Genomic DNA, 15,953 nt, shown 5'->3' on the forward strand with positions numbered 1-15,953 from the left:
CGCAAGGCTCAGGGAACCCTGAAGAAGGACTGGAGAGAACGCTTATTGTCTGAGGGGATGGAGGACACCAAGAGAAGAACTGAGCAAAGCTCATATGAACCCACAGAGACCGCGGCAGCACGCACAGGGCTGCACAGGGTTACACCAGGTCCTCTGCATACACACTGCGGCTTCCCGCTTAGTGTTTTCCTGGGCTTCCTGAGTGCGTGAACAAGTGGGTCCCTGATTCTTGTTGGGCTCTTTTCCTCCTGTTGGTTTGCCTTGTCCAACCTCAATATGATGGTTTTTGTTTTATCTTATTTCATTCTATTTTGTTGTGTTTTTGTTGCTATCTATGGGAGACAGAAAGGGAGTGAATCCCCATGGGAGACAAGGTGGGGGAGAAACTGGGAGGAGTAGAGAAAGGGGAAACTGCAATCAGAATATATTGTATGAGAAAAGAATCTATTTTCAATAAAACGGGGAGGGAGAAGGGCTTTCTCCAGCGCCTGTACTCCCTAAATGTCTGCCTCACTGGAATTTCTATAAAAATTCTAAATGTCTCAGCAATATTTTTCCAACTGCACTATTTCCATGGGTGAACCCAAAGGGGGATGTTGGATTGCTGAATGTGATGACATGTGTGAGATAGTGAGGGATGGGAGGGTAGTGGCCTTTAAGGTTTGAATTTCTTAACATTTAGAGAGCATTACATTTTATCCCACTGTCTGAATGTTTTCCCAAGAGTGAGTCTGCTTTTCAATAGTTTGGCAAAGGAGTTACATGGGATGATGGAACAGTGATTCCTTTTATCCTTAATATATGTAACATTCTTAAAGTTTTTCCTGTGTGTGTGTGTGTGTGTGTGTGTGTGTGTGTGTGTGTGTGTGTGTGAGAGATTTAGGGGCCTGTTTGATTTCTAAAAGATACTTGGTTTTTCCAAACAATATATAAATCTATGAGAATGAGTTCAAGTTTAATCATAAACTGTAACTGTAGGTGTTATGCAATCCAATACAGGAGATGAAAAAGACATTTAGCTGTATAAACAATTCACTTAAAGTGTCGTTCTGAATATCGAATACAATCCTAACAGCCGCATTCAAAATCCATAGTGTTAAACATTTCCTAAGCTGTTTGACATTATCATATCCATAAAAAGTTTCTCTAAAGAAAAGGATTATATTCTTTCTTCCCCTCCCCACCTTTACTTCTCCTTCTCATCCCCTCATAAAACAAAAACACATTCCCCTTTGTGTTTTAAAATCAAGGTCTTCATATGTACCAAAGGAGATAGCTCATCTTCCTATGTCAGCCCTAGAGGGCTGGCCTCGTAGGTGTGTGACACTATGTCCAGACGTTCCTTTCTGTCTTAAATGGCCGGTTAAAAGGTCAGCACTATTGACCAATTAAAAAGATTAAGACTTTGTGGAGTTCCTGAGAGTTCTACTCCTTCACCTGATAACTCTTTTGCTCGTGTTCGCGTCTCCAGTCTAGACCCTGCCCATCTCCTAGCCACACTCTAGACCACGGTGGTGGCTAGCGCTGTCCACCTGACAACCTAGAGTCACCTGAGAAGAGACTTTCAAGGAGGCAGTTTCTACATTGCATTGGTCTGTGGGCACGACGGTGGGGGGGGGGCGGTTCTTAATTAAGCTAATTGGTACAGAAAGACACAGCCCACTGTGAACAGCACCATTCCCAAGGCAGGACATCCTGAACTGCTAAGAGCAGAGAAGTCAAGTTGAGTACAGTCAAGAGAGCAAGCGAGCATGCATGAGTTAATATCCCATAGCCCTTGTCTATGTATGCAATACAACGAATCAGCTCAATTTCCCTGCAGTGATAAACTATAACCAGAAACTATAAGCTCAAATAAACTGTTCCACTCTGGGTAGCCTTTTGTTGAGATATTTTATTCATGAACAGAAATGAAACTAAAACATCATTCCAATTCTGGAAACTCGGTGTTACATCTCAAAATCAGACATTTTCTCGTGGGGGGCACACTTTCCTCCCCATCCTTTGCCCCCACAAACACACACACACACACACACACACACACACACACAAATGCCCCCCAGGGACTGAGGGCCAGCTCATGTCTCATCTCTTCTCACACACCCTTGTGTACTTCCCTGCTGGTCCCTAGACTGTAACAGGATGCTTTGAACACAATGGAGTCCCATTCTGTATCCTGTCCACGGAGGGAAGACATCATATTTCCTCCTCCAGTTTCTTATTAGGTGGGCGGCTGTATCATCCATCATGTGAGCCAGTTCTGCATGGCTTGGCTCGTCAACATGAAGACGCCCACAGAGGAAAGCACATGTCTCAGTAGAGATCTCAGCGTGCGATCTCAGCCCCTCCCCCTGCCCTCTCCTTGGCCAGTCTCCTAAGAAACTAAAAATAAAGATGAGAGCTGGACCAATTGGCCCATGCCTGTAACCCCAGGCCCCAGGAGGCTGAAGAAGAAGGTCTGTGCTTGAGAGCGAGACCATTCTAGGCTACACACTGAGTTGCAGGCCAGCCAGAGAGAGCAGATGAATGAATTTTGGAACAGTAGGTCATTCCCTACAACTCAGCTGTCCAGGCCTTGGGCCTTCTCTCCATAATAAGCGTACAGTTGGCGGAATGACCAAGGACAACAAGGACACACTGGGATCTGTGACCTCTATGTCCCAAGTTCGGCTTTCCAACAAAGAGACTCTAACGTGGCTTTCAAACTTCCTTTGATGTACTGCTGTCTTTCAGGACCACGTGTCTTCCTGGAGGCGACATGTGATAGGCACGCTCCATCGAAGAGGATGGTGGGAAACTAGGCAGATGAGGAACCCTGAGCAGAGTGTTCTCAGCTGTGCGTGATAGAACATGACACTTAATGGGCCTAAACCAAACGCATGCTTTCATAGAGAATGAGGCATCTGAAGGTCTTGGATCTCAGTGGCTCTGGGACCCTACCAGGGGCATCCTTCATCTATGCCCTGTGGACAGTGGGTGTAGCAGTTGAATGAACGCGTCATTATCCTAAAATTTCTCCTGATGCCTTCTGGAGGATATTGCTCTGTCTCCGTAACAATGTGAGTCACGGTCCCACTTCTGGCTGCCACGGAGATGGCGAGAGTGAGTGACTAGTCTTGGCAATGTCACTCGGGGGGAGATGGCCTTTAATGACATGGTAGAGGTGGCACATTGTATAGGCAAGTCCCTGCCCAAACAGACAACTGCAACACACTATTGAAAGGGCTAAAGTCACTTTCTTTTTTTTTTTTTTTTCTTCTTTTCTTTTCTTTTTTTTTTTATTAATTTATTCTTGTTACATCTCAATGGTTATCCCATCCCTTGTGGCCTCCCATTCTTCCCTCCCTCCTCCCCTTTTCCCCTTATTCCCCTCCCCTATGACTGTTCCTGAGGGGGATTACCTCCCCCTGTATATGCTCATAGGGTATCAAGTCTCTTCTTGGCAACCTACTGTCCTCCCTCTGAGTGCCACCAGGTCTCCCCCTCCAGGGGACATGGTCAAATGTGAGGCACCAGAGTATGTGCTACATATACACTATGGAATACTACTCAGCTATTAAAGTCACTTTCTAAAACGCTGTTTTGGATAAGTTACATGACCTCTTTGAGGCTCTGATTCCTAAATTGGAAAATGAAGATTCAGCATATGTACAGCACAGAGCCATTATATTAAACTATTGATATGAAATCATATATTATAAAACTTGGCTTTTATACCATGTATAAATATGAAATATATATGTGTTGGTATGTACATAAATTGAACAGTGATTGCTTCCTTCTCATCACCACTGACTCAGTACATAATAAATATGTGGCAAGCATCAACACTGTTTATCTGGAATATTATCCTTTTGATTTTTGTTGTTTGTAAAAAGGGATAAAAGGAGGTCAATTTGGCACGCAAAGTAAAAGTAAGTGTGGGGAAATTTAAAGGCAGGCACGAAAGGAATTTTTTATAGTGCAGTCATACTTCATTTGTATTTAGCAAAACTCTCGCAACTGCATTTAAGCATCTGCCACATCCTCCCCTGGATTCGTCTGACTCAGCCCCTGTTACCCTCCCTGGGGTGGGCACTGTGCACCAATCCTCCCTTCCATGCTGAAACTGTAGTTTATGTTCTTTGCACGTTCCCAACTGGGGTTCTGCAGAGCCCAGGAACAACAGTTAGGCTCAGTCCCCTCTGGAAACAGCGCATGCCAACTCCACTTTGCCTCCAGGCTTGCTTTCGTCCAAATGGGCCCAAACAGATTAAGGTCCACTCTCCACACCTGCACCTTTGACAAGAGAATGGGGTGAAGGCTTCTGCAATGGGTTCAATTTATTTACATATGATTTAAGATTTTACTATCAGATTATCCTTGAATATGTCACATTCCAGCTCCATTTATGGATCCTTTCCCTGCCAATTATGCAAAGGACCTTTCCCTTCCTTCTTTTTCCTGCAACTTGTCATCACAGGCACCTGCTGTCTACCCAAGAGCCAAGAATTCTTCCTGTGATTCAAAATTCCTCTCAGAGCCCACCTCCTCCAAGAAACTCGCATCCGCAGGGTGTGAATTTGTTTCTGATACACGAAGAAAAAAAAGACCAGATGAGTGTTTGGTGTTGAGCTAGGCTGAAAACCAGCAGACAGTAGAAGACTATTTTCAGTGAACCAAAATTCTTTACAGGCTTACTATGAGGTCTAGACTACAGTGGAGTGTGTGTGTGTGTGTGTGTGTGTGTGTGTGTGTGTGTGTGTGTGTGTGTGTGCGCGCGTGCGCGCGCGCGTGTGTGTGTGGTGTGGTGTGCTTGGGAACATCTAAAGTCTTTTTCATACACAGCTTCTTTTGTGAACTGGACAACTCCTATGGTCATCATGTGATACAGACAGAAAACATTTTCATGTTACAACTAAGATGACTGTCACCTTCAAGAGAATGGAGTTGGTAAGTTATTGCACGCTGCATAATGCCCTTGGCCTTTCACAGCAGTGCAGTGTTTTCTGTCCACCTTAGCTACCCCATGTAGTATGTGCACAGTTCTAAAAATGTCTGCCAGTCTCTTGTACCATAGGAGGTGTCATTGCCTTTTCTCTTAAAGGTTTATCAGCTGGGAGAGGGTGGGGATTAATAGTTTTGTTTTTTTTTTTTTTTCTTTTTCTGCAGAGCGTGCTGCAGGGATCTGTCCTCACGGATACAGATGGAAGAGTACCACCATGTGTAAAGTAGTGGATGCATCTTGTTCTAGGACTGACATGTATTAGCATAAACTTGGTGACTTTAAACAGGAGATGCTCATTCTCTTACTTCTGGATAGTGGAAATCCCAAAGTTAAGGCCTGCACACCTTCTGAAGGCCTGGGACTCTTTTCTTGTCTCTCCCCTCTGGTGTTCTCTTAGTTTGACACTCCTTGGCTTGGAGCCGTGTAACTCCAAGTGCAACACCCCTCCGGTCTCACATCTTCCCACAAGCTTTTCTCTTATGTGCCTTGGCTCCTCTTCACCTGTCTAATCTCCTTCTGTTTCACTCATATTAAGGCCTATCATTGCACTTGGGGCACTCCTGGGTCATTTAGCATGACCTCAACTCAAGAGTCTCACACACACACACACATGTTCGCACACATACATATACACACACATACTCGCGTGCACGCACACACATATATACATGCACACACACTCATATACACATACACCCATGTGCACGGGGGGGGGGGGGGTCGCATTGTTTTTTCAGCTCACTGACGATGATAGAAAAGGCCTAGCATGATTGCTGGCCCTAAATTGATAGGGGTGGAGAAGGTATACTAGTTTGTTTTTTCATTGCCGTGATCAAATATCTAATATCAACAGCTTAGGAAAGATAACTCCAGCTCACAGTTTCAGACAATGGTCTGTCAAGGCAGAGAAGGAGTGCTGCCTTGAAGTAGCCATAGAGCTCTGCACATCATGGCAGCAGAGAAGCAGATACCTCAAGGCAGAGTCGCACAAAGCTTCTCCCCTAGTCACTTACTTCTGCCAGCCCCTCCCCCAATCTCAGAGGCTCCACAACCTCTACCAAGCCCTGAGTGTGGGAGGTATTATTCATACGCCGGTGGGAGGCAATCCTCATTGGTCACTCATATTTCAATGTGTTCTGCAAGCAAATCTTGTGCTCCTTTGTCTCTCGTCCCCCACCACCACTGCCACACACACACACTTTATGGATATTTGTGTAACAAAACAGCCTTGGAAAACAGAGATAGTGTCTCCTTTCAAAGTAGTCAAAGACATGCTCACTTCCCCTTTTAAAGATTTGGTTCCACATAACTTCTGCCTCCCTATATGGATATAAGATGGTACAATCATTATGAAAAGCAGCGTGGTGAGTCTTTGACATTTTAAAAATAGCATTACCATATAATCTAGCAGTTCCATCTAATTGAGCAGAAATGGGTTCTAAAGAAATATTTATTTACCAACACTCATCATGCCATTGTTAATAATGGCCAAGATGTCTATAAGGCCACCCAAGTGCCCAGTAATGCATAAGTGGATAAACAGAAGTTCTGTATAGCTACGTACATTAGAATTTTTTCAACATAAAAAGAAATGAACTTCTGACACGTTACAATATGAATTGAACTTAATAACGTTGTGCTGTACCATCCTCTCACATGACACATATGAAGTGCCCAGTAGTCAAATTGACGGAGACAGAGAGCAGATTGTTGTCATAAAAAGGAGCGGGTGGTCAGTGTAGGTATTAACTGGCCCATAGCTTTGGTTTGGCACCAGGAAAAAGTTCTGAAGACGAATGGTGGTGATGGCTGTATTACGCTGTGGATGATCCCAATGCCATCGACCTCAACACTTTAAAAAAAGAATTGCTGTGCCAACATGAAGAACAGAGTTCAAATGCCCAGCACCCATGTCAATAACCAGATATGGTCATGGATGTGCTTAATAACCTCAGAGCCGTGGGAGTGGAGACAGGAGGATTGCTGTGTTCTGCTAGCTTCCAGTTTCAGTGAGAGACCTTGCCTCAAAAGAATAAGGTAGGGAGTGATAGAGCAAGACCCCGGACATCCTCCTCTGGATTCCACACACGTGTCACAGCTGTGTACATTGGGAAAAACACCAAAAAATTATTAAGAAGCGATATGTTATGTGCACTTTATGACAATTCCTATGGCTTTTTAAGCCCAAACATCCAAATGTTCAGAGTTAAACTTCACTTTAGTTCAAACATCCTTGTTCACCTGTTTCCTCCCAGTCTTGCTGACTAGTTGGTCTTTTGCTATCGAAAGATATATTCGCTATAGATGGACTCTGCCAGGTACTGTGAGTGTCAGGGACAAGCCTATCTAGGCCTGTGCGTGAGTTAGGCAGCTCTATGGGGAAAAAAATAGAATGCACGCTTGCCTGTGTGGTGATGGAACCTTGCTTAGGTAAACTTTTTCCGTTCAATTTAAAGAAGGCCAACCAAGCACAGAGCTCAAAGGACTCCAGTAGAGGTAAAGAACAAGATCAGGAGTGTATAAACAACTTTATTGCGGAGATGAACAGCTTCCCTGCATACATGTTCTTCGTATGTACATCAGACTATGAGGGCAACTATCCACAGTTTGCTGTGGATTAGCCTATATCCAGGTTCAAAAGAGGTTTCCATAACCACAAACTAAATCTTGACCAGGCAAGCTTCCAACTCCATGAAGAGAGGGAAGGACAGATAAGTGGTGGGTGAAACAGCTTCAACTCATGCCCATGTTAGAGTAAGTGACAAAAGTGGCTGTCCCCCATAGGGCTGGCACAGGCCTGTAAGCCCAGATACCCACAAGACGGAGAGCATAAGTTAAAGGCCAGCTAGGTCTTCAGTGGGAGCTCAGGGTAAGCCTGCGCTACTTATGAGATCCTGTCTCAGAAGCCAAAAAAGGTAGAGCTGGGTCAGGAATCATTGACTCCCTTAACATGCATGAGGCCCTAGGTTCAACCCCCAGTACAACATTTTTTTTAAATGACATTAGAAATTACTATGTGTGGACAGGAGGCAGTGGTGGCACATGCCTTTAATCCCAGCACTTGAGAGGAAGAGACAGGATCTCTGAGTTTGAGACCAGCCTGGTCTACAGAATGAGTTCCAGAATATTTAGAAATACACTGAGAAACCCTGTCTCAAAAGCAAAAACAGACAACAAAACATCCCAACAACAACAAAAGAAAGACAACCACTGTGGATGCGTTTAATGAAAAACCATCACTGAAAATGAGTCACCTTCCACAGCTTTTTGAAAATGTTCAACTTAGAAGTTTTATAAATTTAGCAAGACTGTAACTCCCACTCAAGTTTCATATGGAGGTTTACACACACACACACACACACACACACACACACACACACACACACACACACACTCACACGAGACTTCTTTACCATAAACTTGAGTGGAGAAGTTGAAGGTTTGGGGGGAGTCAGCTCTAGATAGGTCTCTGCTTCTACCACAGGATCTGGGGAACCACTCAGGTCACTGAGTTTGCATGGCAAGTGATTCTACCTGCTAAGTTGTCTCAACAGCCCCTCTATTGCTTTGTTTAAAAAAAAAACTCACATTATTATTTTGGTAAGTAGATTCTATTTATAAATAAATAAAATAACATGATTTCCTTTGCTCTTTTTATTTAATGAAATACAGTGGGTAAGGTAGGCATGTTGGAGTACGCCTGCAAGCTCAGCACAGGAAACTGATGAAGGAAAATCCAAATTTCAGGCCAGCCTAGGCTATGTAGCAAGACCTTTTCTCAGAATTAATTAGGTAAATAAGTTAAAAGACTATATATTTTCAAGATATTGCCTTTAATCATGATCTTTCAAGTATCCCTGGCTCCACACTTGGTGACTTTTAGACAGATTCTAAAGCTATATTCATGAGTGATATTCCATATTGTAGCAAGCTTCTCCCTCAAGAATAAGATGTTTGTATTCCCTTCTGTGTGTGTGTGTGTGTGTGTGTGTGTGTGTGTGTGTGTGTGTGCGCGCGCGCGTGCGCACACACACATGTCAGATATCTTCCTAAATAGCTGTCTGGCAAAGTTTCTTCATTAAACTTATTTTATTTAGGCTGGCTAGCTACAAAACCCTGAGATCCACCTGTCTGCACTCCCCTTGTACTGGGGTTACAGATGCACATGGTCACAGCTAGATTTTTACACAGGTTCTGGGGATCTGAACTCAGGTCCCCATGCTTGCAGAAAGCACTTTACCCACTGAGCCATCTCCCTAGGCCCCAAGGCTCCTAAAGCCCCACTCATGGGGACTCTGAGGAAGGAAAGCACACCGCTTACCTTGAACCTTAGCTGTCTGCTAATGACTTGTGGTTCTCTAAGCTACATGGGAGAGGTGACTATTGGTCTCCAGACTGGTCCTGTCACCCTTTAACTGGGCCTTCAGGTACAGATGATCAGCACCGCTTCTGCTCAGCTTTGGGGTGGAGTCTCAAGTCCAAAACAGGCTGAAATCTCTCACTAAACATCCTGTTCTCCAGATAACGTTGCAGTGTGTGTCCCTGCAGCTCTTTCAGAATATTGTCCCTCTCACCATGAGAGATTGGTCCTAGGATAGCATCCTGATCTCCCATAGATACCAAAATCCGTGGATGCCCAAATCCCTTATATCAGTGGTCCTCAAACTTCCTAATGCTGTGACCCTTTAATATAGATCCTTATGTTGTGATGAGCCCACTCATGAAACGACTTCATTGCTACTTCATAACTATAATTTTACTACTCTCATGAATCATAATGTAAATGCAGGATATCTAATATGTGGCCCCCAAAAGGGGTGTAACCCACAGGTTGGGAACCACTGCCTTACATGAAACGATGTAGCATTTGTACGTAACTCATGAACATCAGCCCCTATACTTTAAGTCATATCTAGATTATTTGTAATGCCCAATACAATGAAAATAGTTGTTATATTAGTCTAAGAATGGGAGAGTGTGGGGGGGGTGGAGAGTCGGTCCATGTTCAGTACAGACTTGATGATAATAAGATATATTTTCCACCTTTAGTTGCTTTAATTCATAGAAGTAGAACTCTCAAGTTCAGAGGGCTGACCCTATGTCCAAAGGGCAAAGACCCCACAGATGTTGCAAAACTGTTCTCCAGAGAAGCTGCACTACTTTCTGCTTTGGCCAGCAGTGCAGAAGCCTATCCATATCTCTATGTGCTCACCAGCGCCAGCTGCTCATTCTTCAGCCTCGACCATGGGCCAGAGCTCCGCTTAAGAAAACCAACTTCAACTTGCACTGGGTGTGGTGGTGCATTCCTTTAATCTCAGCACTCCAGGCGGCAGAGGCAGCTGGATCATTGTGAGTTCCAGGCCAGGCTGGTCTACAAAGCGAGTCCAAGGCTACAATCGAGAGAGAGAGAGAGAGAGAGAGAGAGAGAGAGAGAGAGAGAGAGAGAGAGAGAGAGAGAGAAACAAACAATCAAAAAAAAAAAAAAACCCACCCAAAAAACAAAAAAGAAGAAAACCAACTTGTTTAGTCAAAAGACTGGGTGAATACATCATTCCGGCTAGATAAAGCTGCAAGCCCTAGCTGTTCTGGGAGAAGAGAAAGGTGGAAGGAAGGAGGAAAAGAAAAAAAGGAAAGATGAGAGAATAAATGTCTTCAAATGACCAAAGTGAGACTTAGGCAGTGGGGATCTGTGAACACGGTCTCCTGTGAGTAGACTTGGGCCACTCGGCTCCCTGTAGTAAAAATAAAAGTTCCCAATCCTGTGTCAACAGTGACACTTTGCTTCTGAGCTGATGAGATGCTTAATTGTGATTGTCAACTTGAGGAACTTTAGAATCACCCGGGAAATCAGTTTCTGGACCTGTCTCTGAGGGACTGGGCTAATGGAAGTAGGAAGACCCACCTCGAATGTGCAGAGCACCACGGCACCGACTGGGATCCAGAAGTGATCACCTGCCACCCCACCCCTGCCACAATGGACTGTGCACCCTGGAACTGCAAACCAAAATAGCCTCTTCTGCCTTTAAGCTGATTTTTCTCAGGCATTTGTCTCAGCAACAAGGCAAGTAACTAATATAGATGATGTTGACACACAGGTGAGGCTGACACTGTCTCCATACTGCGTTTTCACTACATTGAGACAGGCACTTCTTGAACAAAATATGTCTTCAGAATTAAGTCAGCGCACAGGCTCTGTGACATCCTCCAAGCAAACCGTCCTTCTGCTGACTCGACGCCTGTGTGCTCAGGGGATCTTACTAGATGTCTATATGAACTAATAGTGTTTGCGTTCCCTACGGTCCCCTCTTTTTCAAACTACCAGCAAGAACATGTGCGAAGAGGATGCATGTTTGTTTATGCTAAAAATGTTTCACTCAACTCTTTTTCTCTTTGAAACTCAAGACCCTCGAGGGGACTGTTAGAATCTCTGTGAATTCCTAGCTAGTTAGAATAAGCACTGTGAAATTCACTGTATATATTCAAGATTAAGAAAAACTGAATGTGGGGGATGTTTTTTCTGACACTGTCTTGGTTAGAAAATGCTAGAGCCAAAGTTATCAGGGTCATGGAACATAACTTATGTATATAATGAGAATGAGTGATTTATTGGTGCACTATCACAATAGCCAAGATATGGAATATGTCAACAGATGAGTGGGTAATGAAATAAAATACCAAATAAATTACCATGGTGTTTTACACACACCATGAAATGCATCATTTTTAGGAAAAAGGATGGAACTAGAAATAACCATGTTAAGTGAAATAAGCCAGATTCAGGGTGATTAATGTGGCATTTTTTCCCTTCATAGGCAGTGTCTTAGTTACTGTTCTATTGATGTCAGAAAACACCAATGCAGCTTGTATAAAAGAAATTATTTACTTGAGGGCTTCCTTGCAGCTGCAGAGGGTTAGTCCATGATCATCATGGTGGGAAATACAGAAGAGAGCAAACAGGCACGGTGCTAGAGCAGTATCTGAGGGTTCACATCTGGGCCATTAGCTGGAGGGAGGGGGAGGGGAATGGTAGTGAGAGGAGGGAGGGAGGGAGGGAGGGAGGGAGGGACTGGGCTTGGCATGGGCTTGAACCCTCAAAGCCCACTCCAAGTGATGGTCACACCTCCTCCAACAAGGCCGTGCCTTTTAATACTTCCTAGTAGACTACCAAGTGAGAACCAAACATTGAAACATATAAGTCTATGGGGGCCATTCTCAGCCAAACTGCCGTATGTAGAATCGTGTGTGTGTGTGTGTGTGTGTGTGTGTGTGTGTGTGTGTGTGTGTGTGTGTTATTATATAAAAGTAGAAAAGGAGCTACACAGGGGGCGGGGGTTAAGGGCTATAAAGGGAGGTGGAAGCAGGAGTAAAAAGGAAAAACAAATATCTCAGGTTCTGTTTCACATGCAAAACCTATATTTAAATATACATGTGCATAGTGCATATATGTGCTTATATATGACATGAAAGCAGAAAGCGGACCATCTATGAACCAGCAGAGAGGGTGAGGGGAATAAGGGAGAGTGAGAGGGGCAAATATCAGCGAAGCACAATGATTTACATATTTGAAAAATATTATAAAGAAAGCTATATCCAAAACAAAGAAACCTGTTCTCTTATACGATCACTGCAAAATGTGATCACGGCTGGTGAGTTGGCACAAGCCTTTAATCCCAACATTTGGGAGGCAAAGGCAGGCAGATCTCAATGAGTTCAAGGCCATCCTGGTCTCCATAGTGAGTTCCAGAATAGCCAGGGCAACATATAAAGAGCCTCGTTCAAACAAACAAATGAACAAAACAACGGAATTATCATAAGACAACAGCGGATAAAATGTGGCCCTGGGTCAGGATCAAAGTCTATATCTGTTTTTACCAATGATGAGCCTATTTTTATCTTAGGTAAGGGGTGTAATTTCCTCTGGTTTCACTTGTCACCTGTTATAGGAAATGCTAATAAGCACATGAGCTATAGAAAAAAGGAACTGTAGAAATAAAACAAAAGAGAAGTGCTTTAGAGGGGGAAAAAAAGCGTGATCATGATAGAGAGTGACATCACAATTACATATAATCCAATTACCAAAGTAATAATTATATAGATATACTTTGTTCATTGTATTATGTAATAATGTATATAATAGGTTACTATGATACAACCATTATACATAAAGCTCTTATTAGAAGAGTTCTGCTTAGTTACATTGGCAGGACCATCTTCTAGGGACACTAGGACATCCCAAGCACACAGAAGATGCTAAGGCTAGATGGGGTACACAGACATGGCCTGAAATCCTGCTTCATGCAGAGCTTGAGTGAGTATGGGTAAATCATTTTTTTTTTTTAATTTTCAAATCAAAGTTTCTCCCCTATTATTGAAAACAGATTCTTTTCTCGTACAATATATTCTGATTGCGGTTTCCCCTTTCTCTACTCCTCCCAGTTTCTCCCAGTTTCTCCCCCACCTCGTCTCCCATGGGGATTCCCTCCCTTTCTGTCTCCCATAGATAGCAACAAAAACACAACAAAATAGAATGAAATAAGATAAAACAAAAAACCATCATATTGAGGTTGGACAAGGCAAACCAACAGGAGGAAAAGAGCCCAACAAGAATCAGGGACCCACTTGTTCACGCACTCAGGAAGCCCAGGAAAACACTAAGCGGGAAGCCGCAGTGTGTATGCAGAGGACCTGGTGTAGCCCTGTGCAGCCGTGTGCGTGCTGCCGCGGTCTCTGTGGGTTCATATGAGCTTTGCTCAGTTCTTCTCTTGGTGTCCTCCATCCCCTCAGACAATAAGCGTTCTCTCCAGTCCTTCTTCAGGGTTCCCTGAGCCTTGAGGGGAATTTGAAGGAGACATCCCATTTAGAGCTATGTTTCAAGGCGCACCCCCCTCTCTGTCTCTCTGTCTCCCTCCTCCCCCCGCATTATGTCTGGTTGTGGGTCTCTGAATTAGTTTCCATTTGCTGCAGGAGGAAGCTTCTCTGATGATGCCTGAATAAGACTCTGGCTCTATGAGTACAGCAGACTGTCATTAGGAATCTTGTGACGTGGACCTAAAGTCAAATCAGACATTGCTTGGTTACTTCCACAACCTTCACGCCACCATTGCCCTAGCGTGCTTTGTGGGCAAGATGGCACTAGAAATAAAACAGGGTTGTGGCTATGTTGATGTATGTACTTCTCTTTCGGTAGCCCGCAGAGTAGGTGCCTGTACTAAAGACGCCAGAAGATAGGGGCGAAGGGTCTATGTCGGCACCAGACCAACCAGTCCAAATTCAATGAGTTGTGTTCAGCAATGGCGCCGCCTTGCTGTTAACTTGTGGGGAGCAACCTATAGCCTTGGCAACAGTCTAGGTTGTGTAGGGATTTTTCATAACAACCCTTTGGCCAACAACTGAATTGGATGTAACCTAGTCCCAATACTAGAAGATTTGTTTGGTGACAAAAGGTGGCCAGTTTGGGGACTCTGTTTTGGACCCAGTTAAGACTTCATTAGAATCGCCTTCATATATTTCAGGAAGTTTCCACTGCACTAGGTTTCTATAATACCACTCAAATTCCCCTCAATTTTGTCTCTGCCTGCATCCCCTCCCTCTCTCCCTGATCTTCTCATTCTAGTGACTTCTGCCCCAGTTCACCCATAAAATCTATTCTTCTTTCCCCTCCCAGGGAGATCCATGTGTTCCCTTAGTCTTTTCCTCTGTACCTAACCTCTCTACAGATCATAGTTTGGTTATCATTTATTTAATGGCTAATATCCACATATAAATGAATACATACTATTTTACCTTTCTGGGTCTGGCTTATCTCACTCAGCATGATTTTTTTTTTCTAGTTTCATCCATTTGCCTGCAAATTTCATGATGACATTATTTTTAAACAGCTGAGTAATACTCCACTGTGTAAATGCACCACATTTTCTTTATCTAATATTCTGTTGGTGGACATCTAGGTTACTTCTAATTTCTGACTATTGTGAATAGAGAAGCAATGAACATGGTTGAGCAAGTGTCTCTTTAGCAAGATGAGATATCCTTTGGGTATATGCCCAAGAGTGGTAGAGCAGTAGCTTGAGGTAGATCTATTCCCATCTTTCTGGGGGAACTGTCACACTAATTTCCATAGTGTCTGTACACTGGAGTGTGGGTAAATCCTTCTAGCTCCTCATTGAAAAGTAGTGCATGCAGGGTAAATGCAAAACACATTTTTTCCAACATGTTTAGAGGAAGTTCCAGATCTGTTCTATAAGACTGTCCTTATAGTTAACTATGCCTTATTGAACACTTTAAGTCTGATTAAGTGGAAAATCTCATATTGTGTTCTCGTCACAAATTAAAAGTTAAAACAGTAATAGAACAAAATAGATATCTGAACCACTGAGGGCTTTAAAGGTAAGCAGTTGCTAATTTTGTTATTGCTAAATTTTGGGTTAATGGGCTGAGGGTGTAACTGAATCGGCGGAGTGCTTGCTGTCAGGCACAAAACCCTGGGTCTAATACCCCAACGTGGCATAAAAGCCGCTGTGGTGGTGCACACATGCAATCCTGGGCGGAGGCTCAGAGTCAGCCATCCTTGGCTACAAAGCAAACTTCAAGGCCAGTCTGGGATATGTAGATTCCTTCTCAGGGGGAAAAAAAAAAAACACAAAGGAAGGGTTTTGACTTGTTTCTTTTTGGTTTGCTTATCTTTCAATAGAAGGCAAGGTCAAGATTAGCAGATAACTTCTTTTTCAAGGATTCTGCTATAAACAGACACACCAGGGCTGGTGCTTGTTGCCCATTCTGCAAATGGCTGTTCTGACTGTGGATGGCAGGCCCCTCTTGATCACAGTCTACCCTCTCACCACAGTTTAGATGTGATGTTTGACCTAATGGTCCACACTGGTCCATACCTTCTGGTTATTGAGAGGTCTGGCTCGGGAATCAGCACAGATGAACATGGAACCTTCATTGTTAAAGTTCAGACAAGGGC

Source organism: Acomys russatus, chromosome 9 (genome assembly GCF_903995435.1).
Source record: "Acomys russatus chromosome 9, mAcoRus1.1, whole genome shotgun sequence".
NCBI lineage: Eukaryota > Metazoa > Chordata > Mammalia > Rodentia > Muridae > Acomys > Acomys russatus.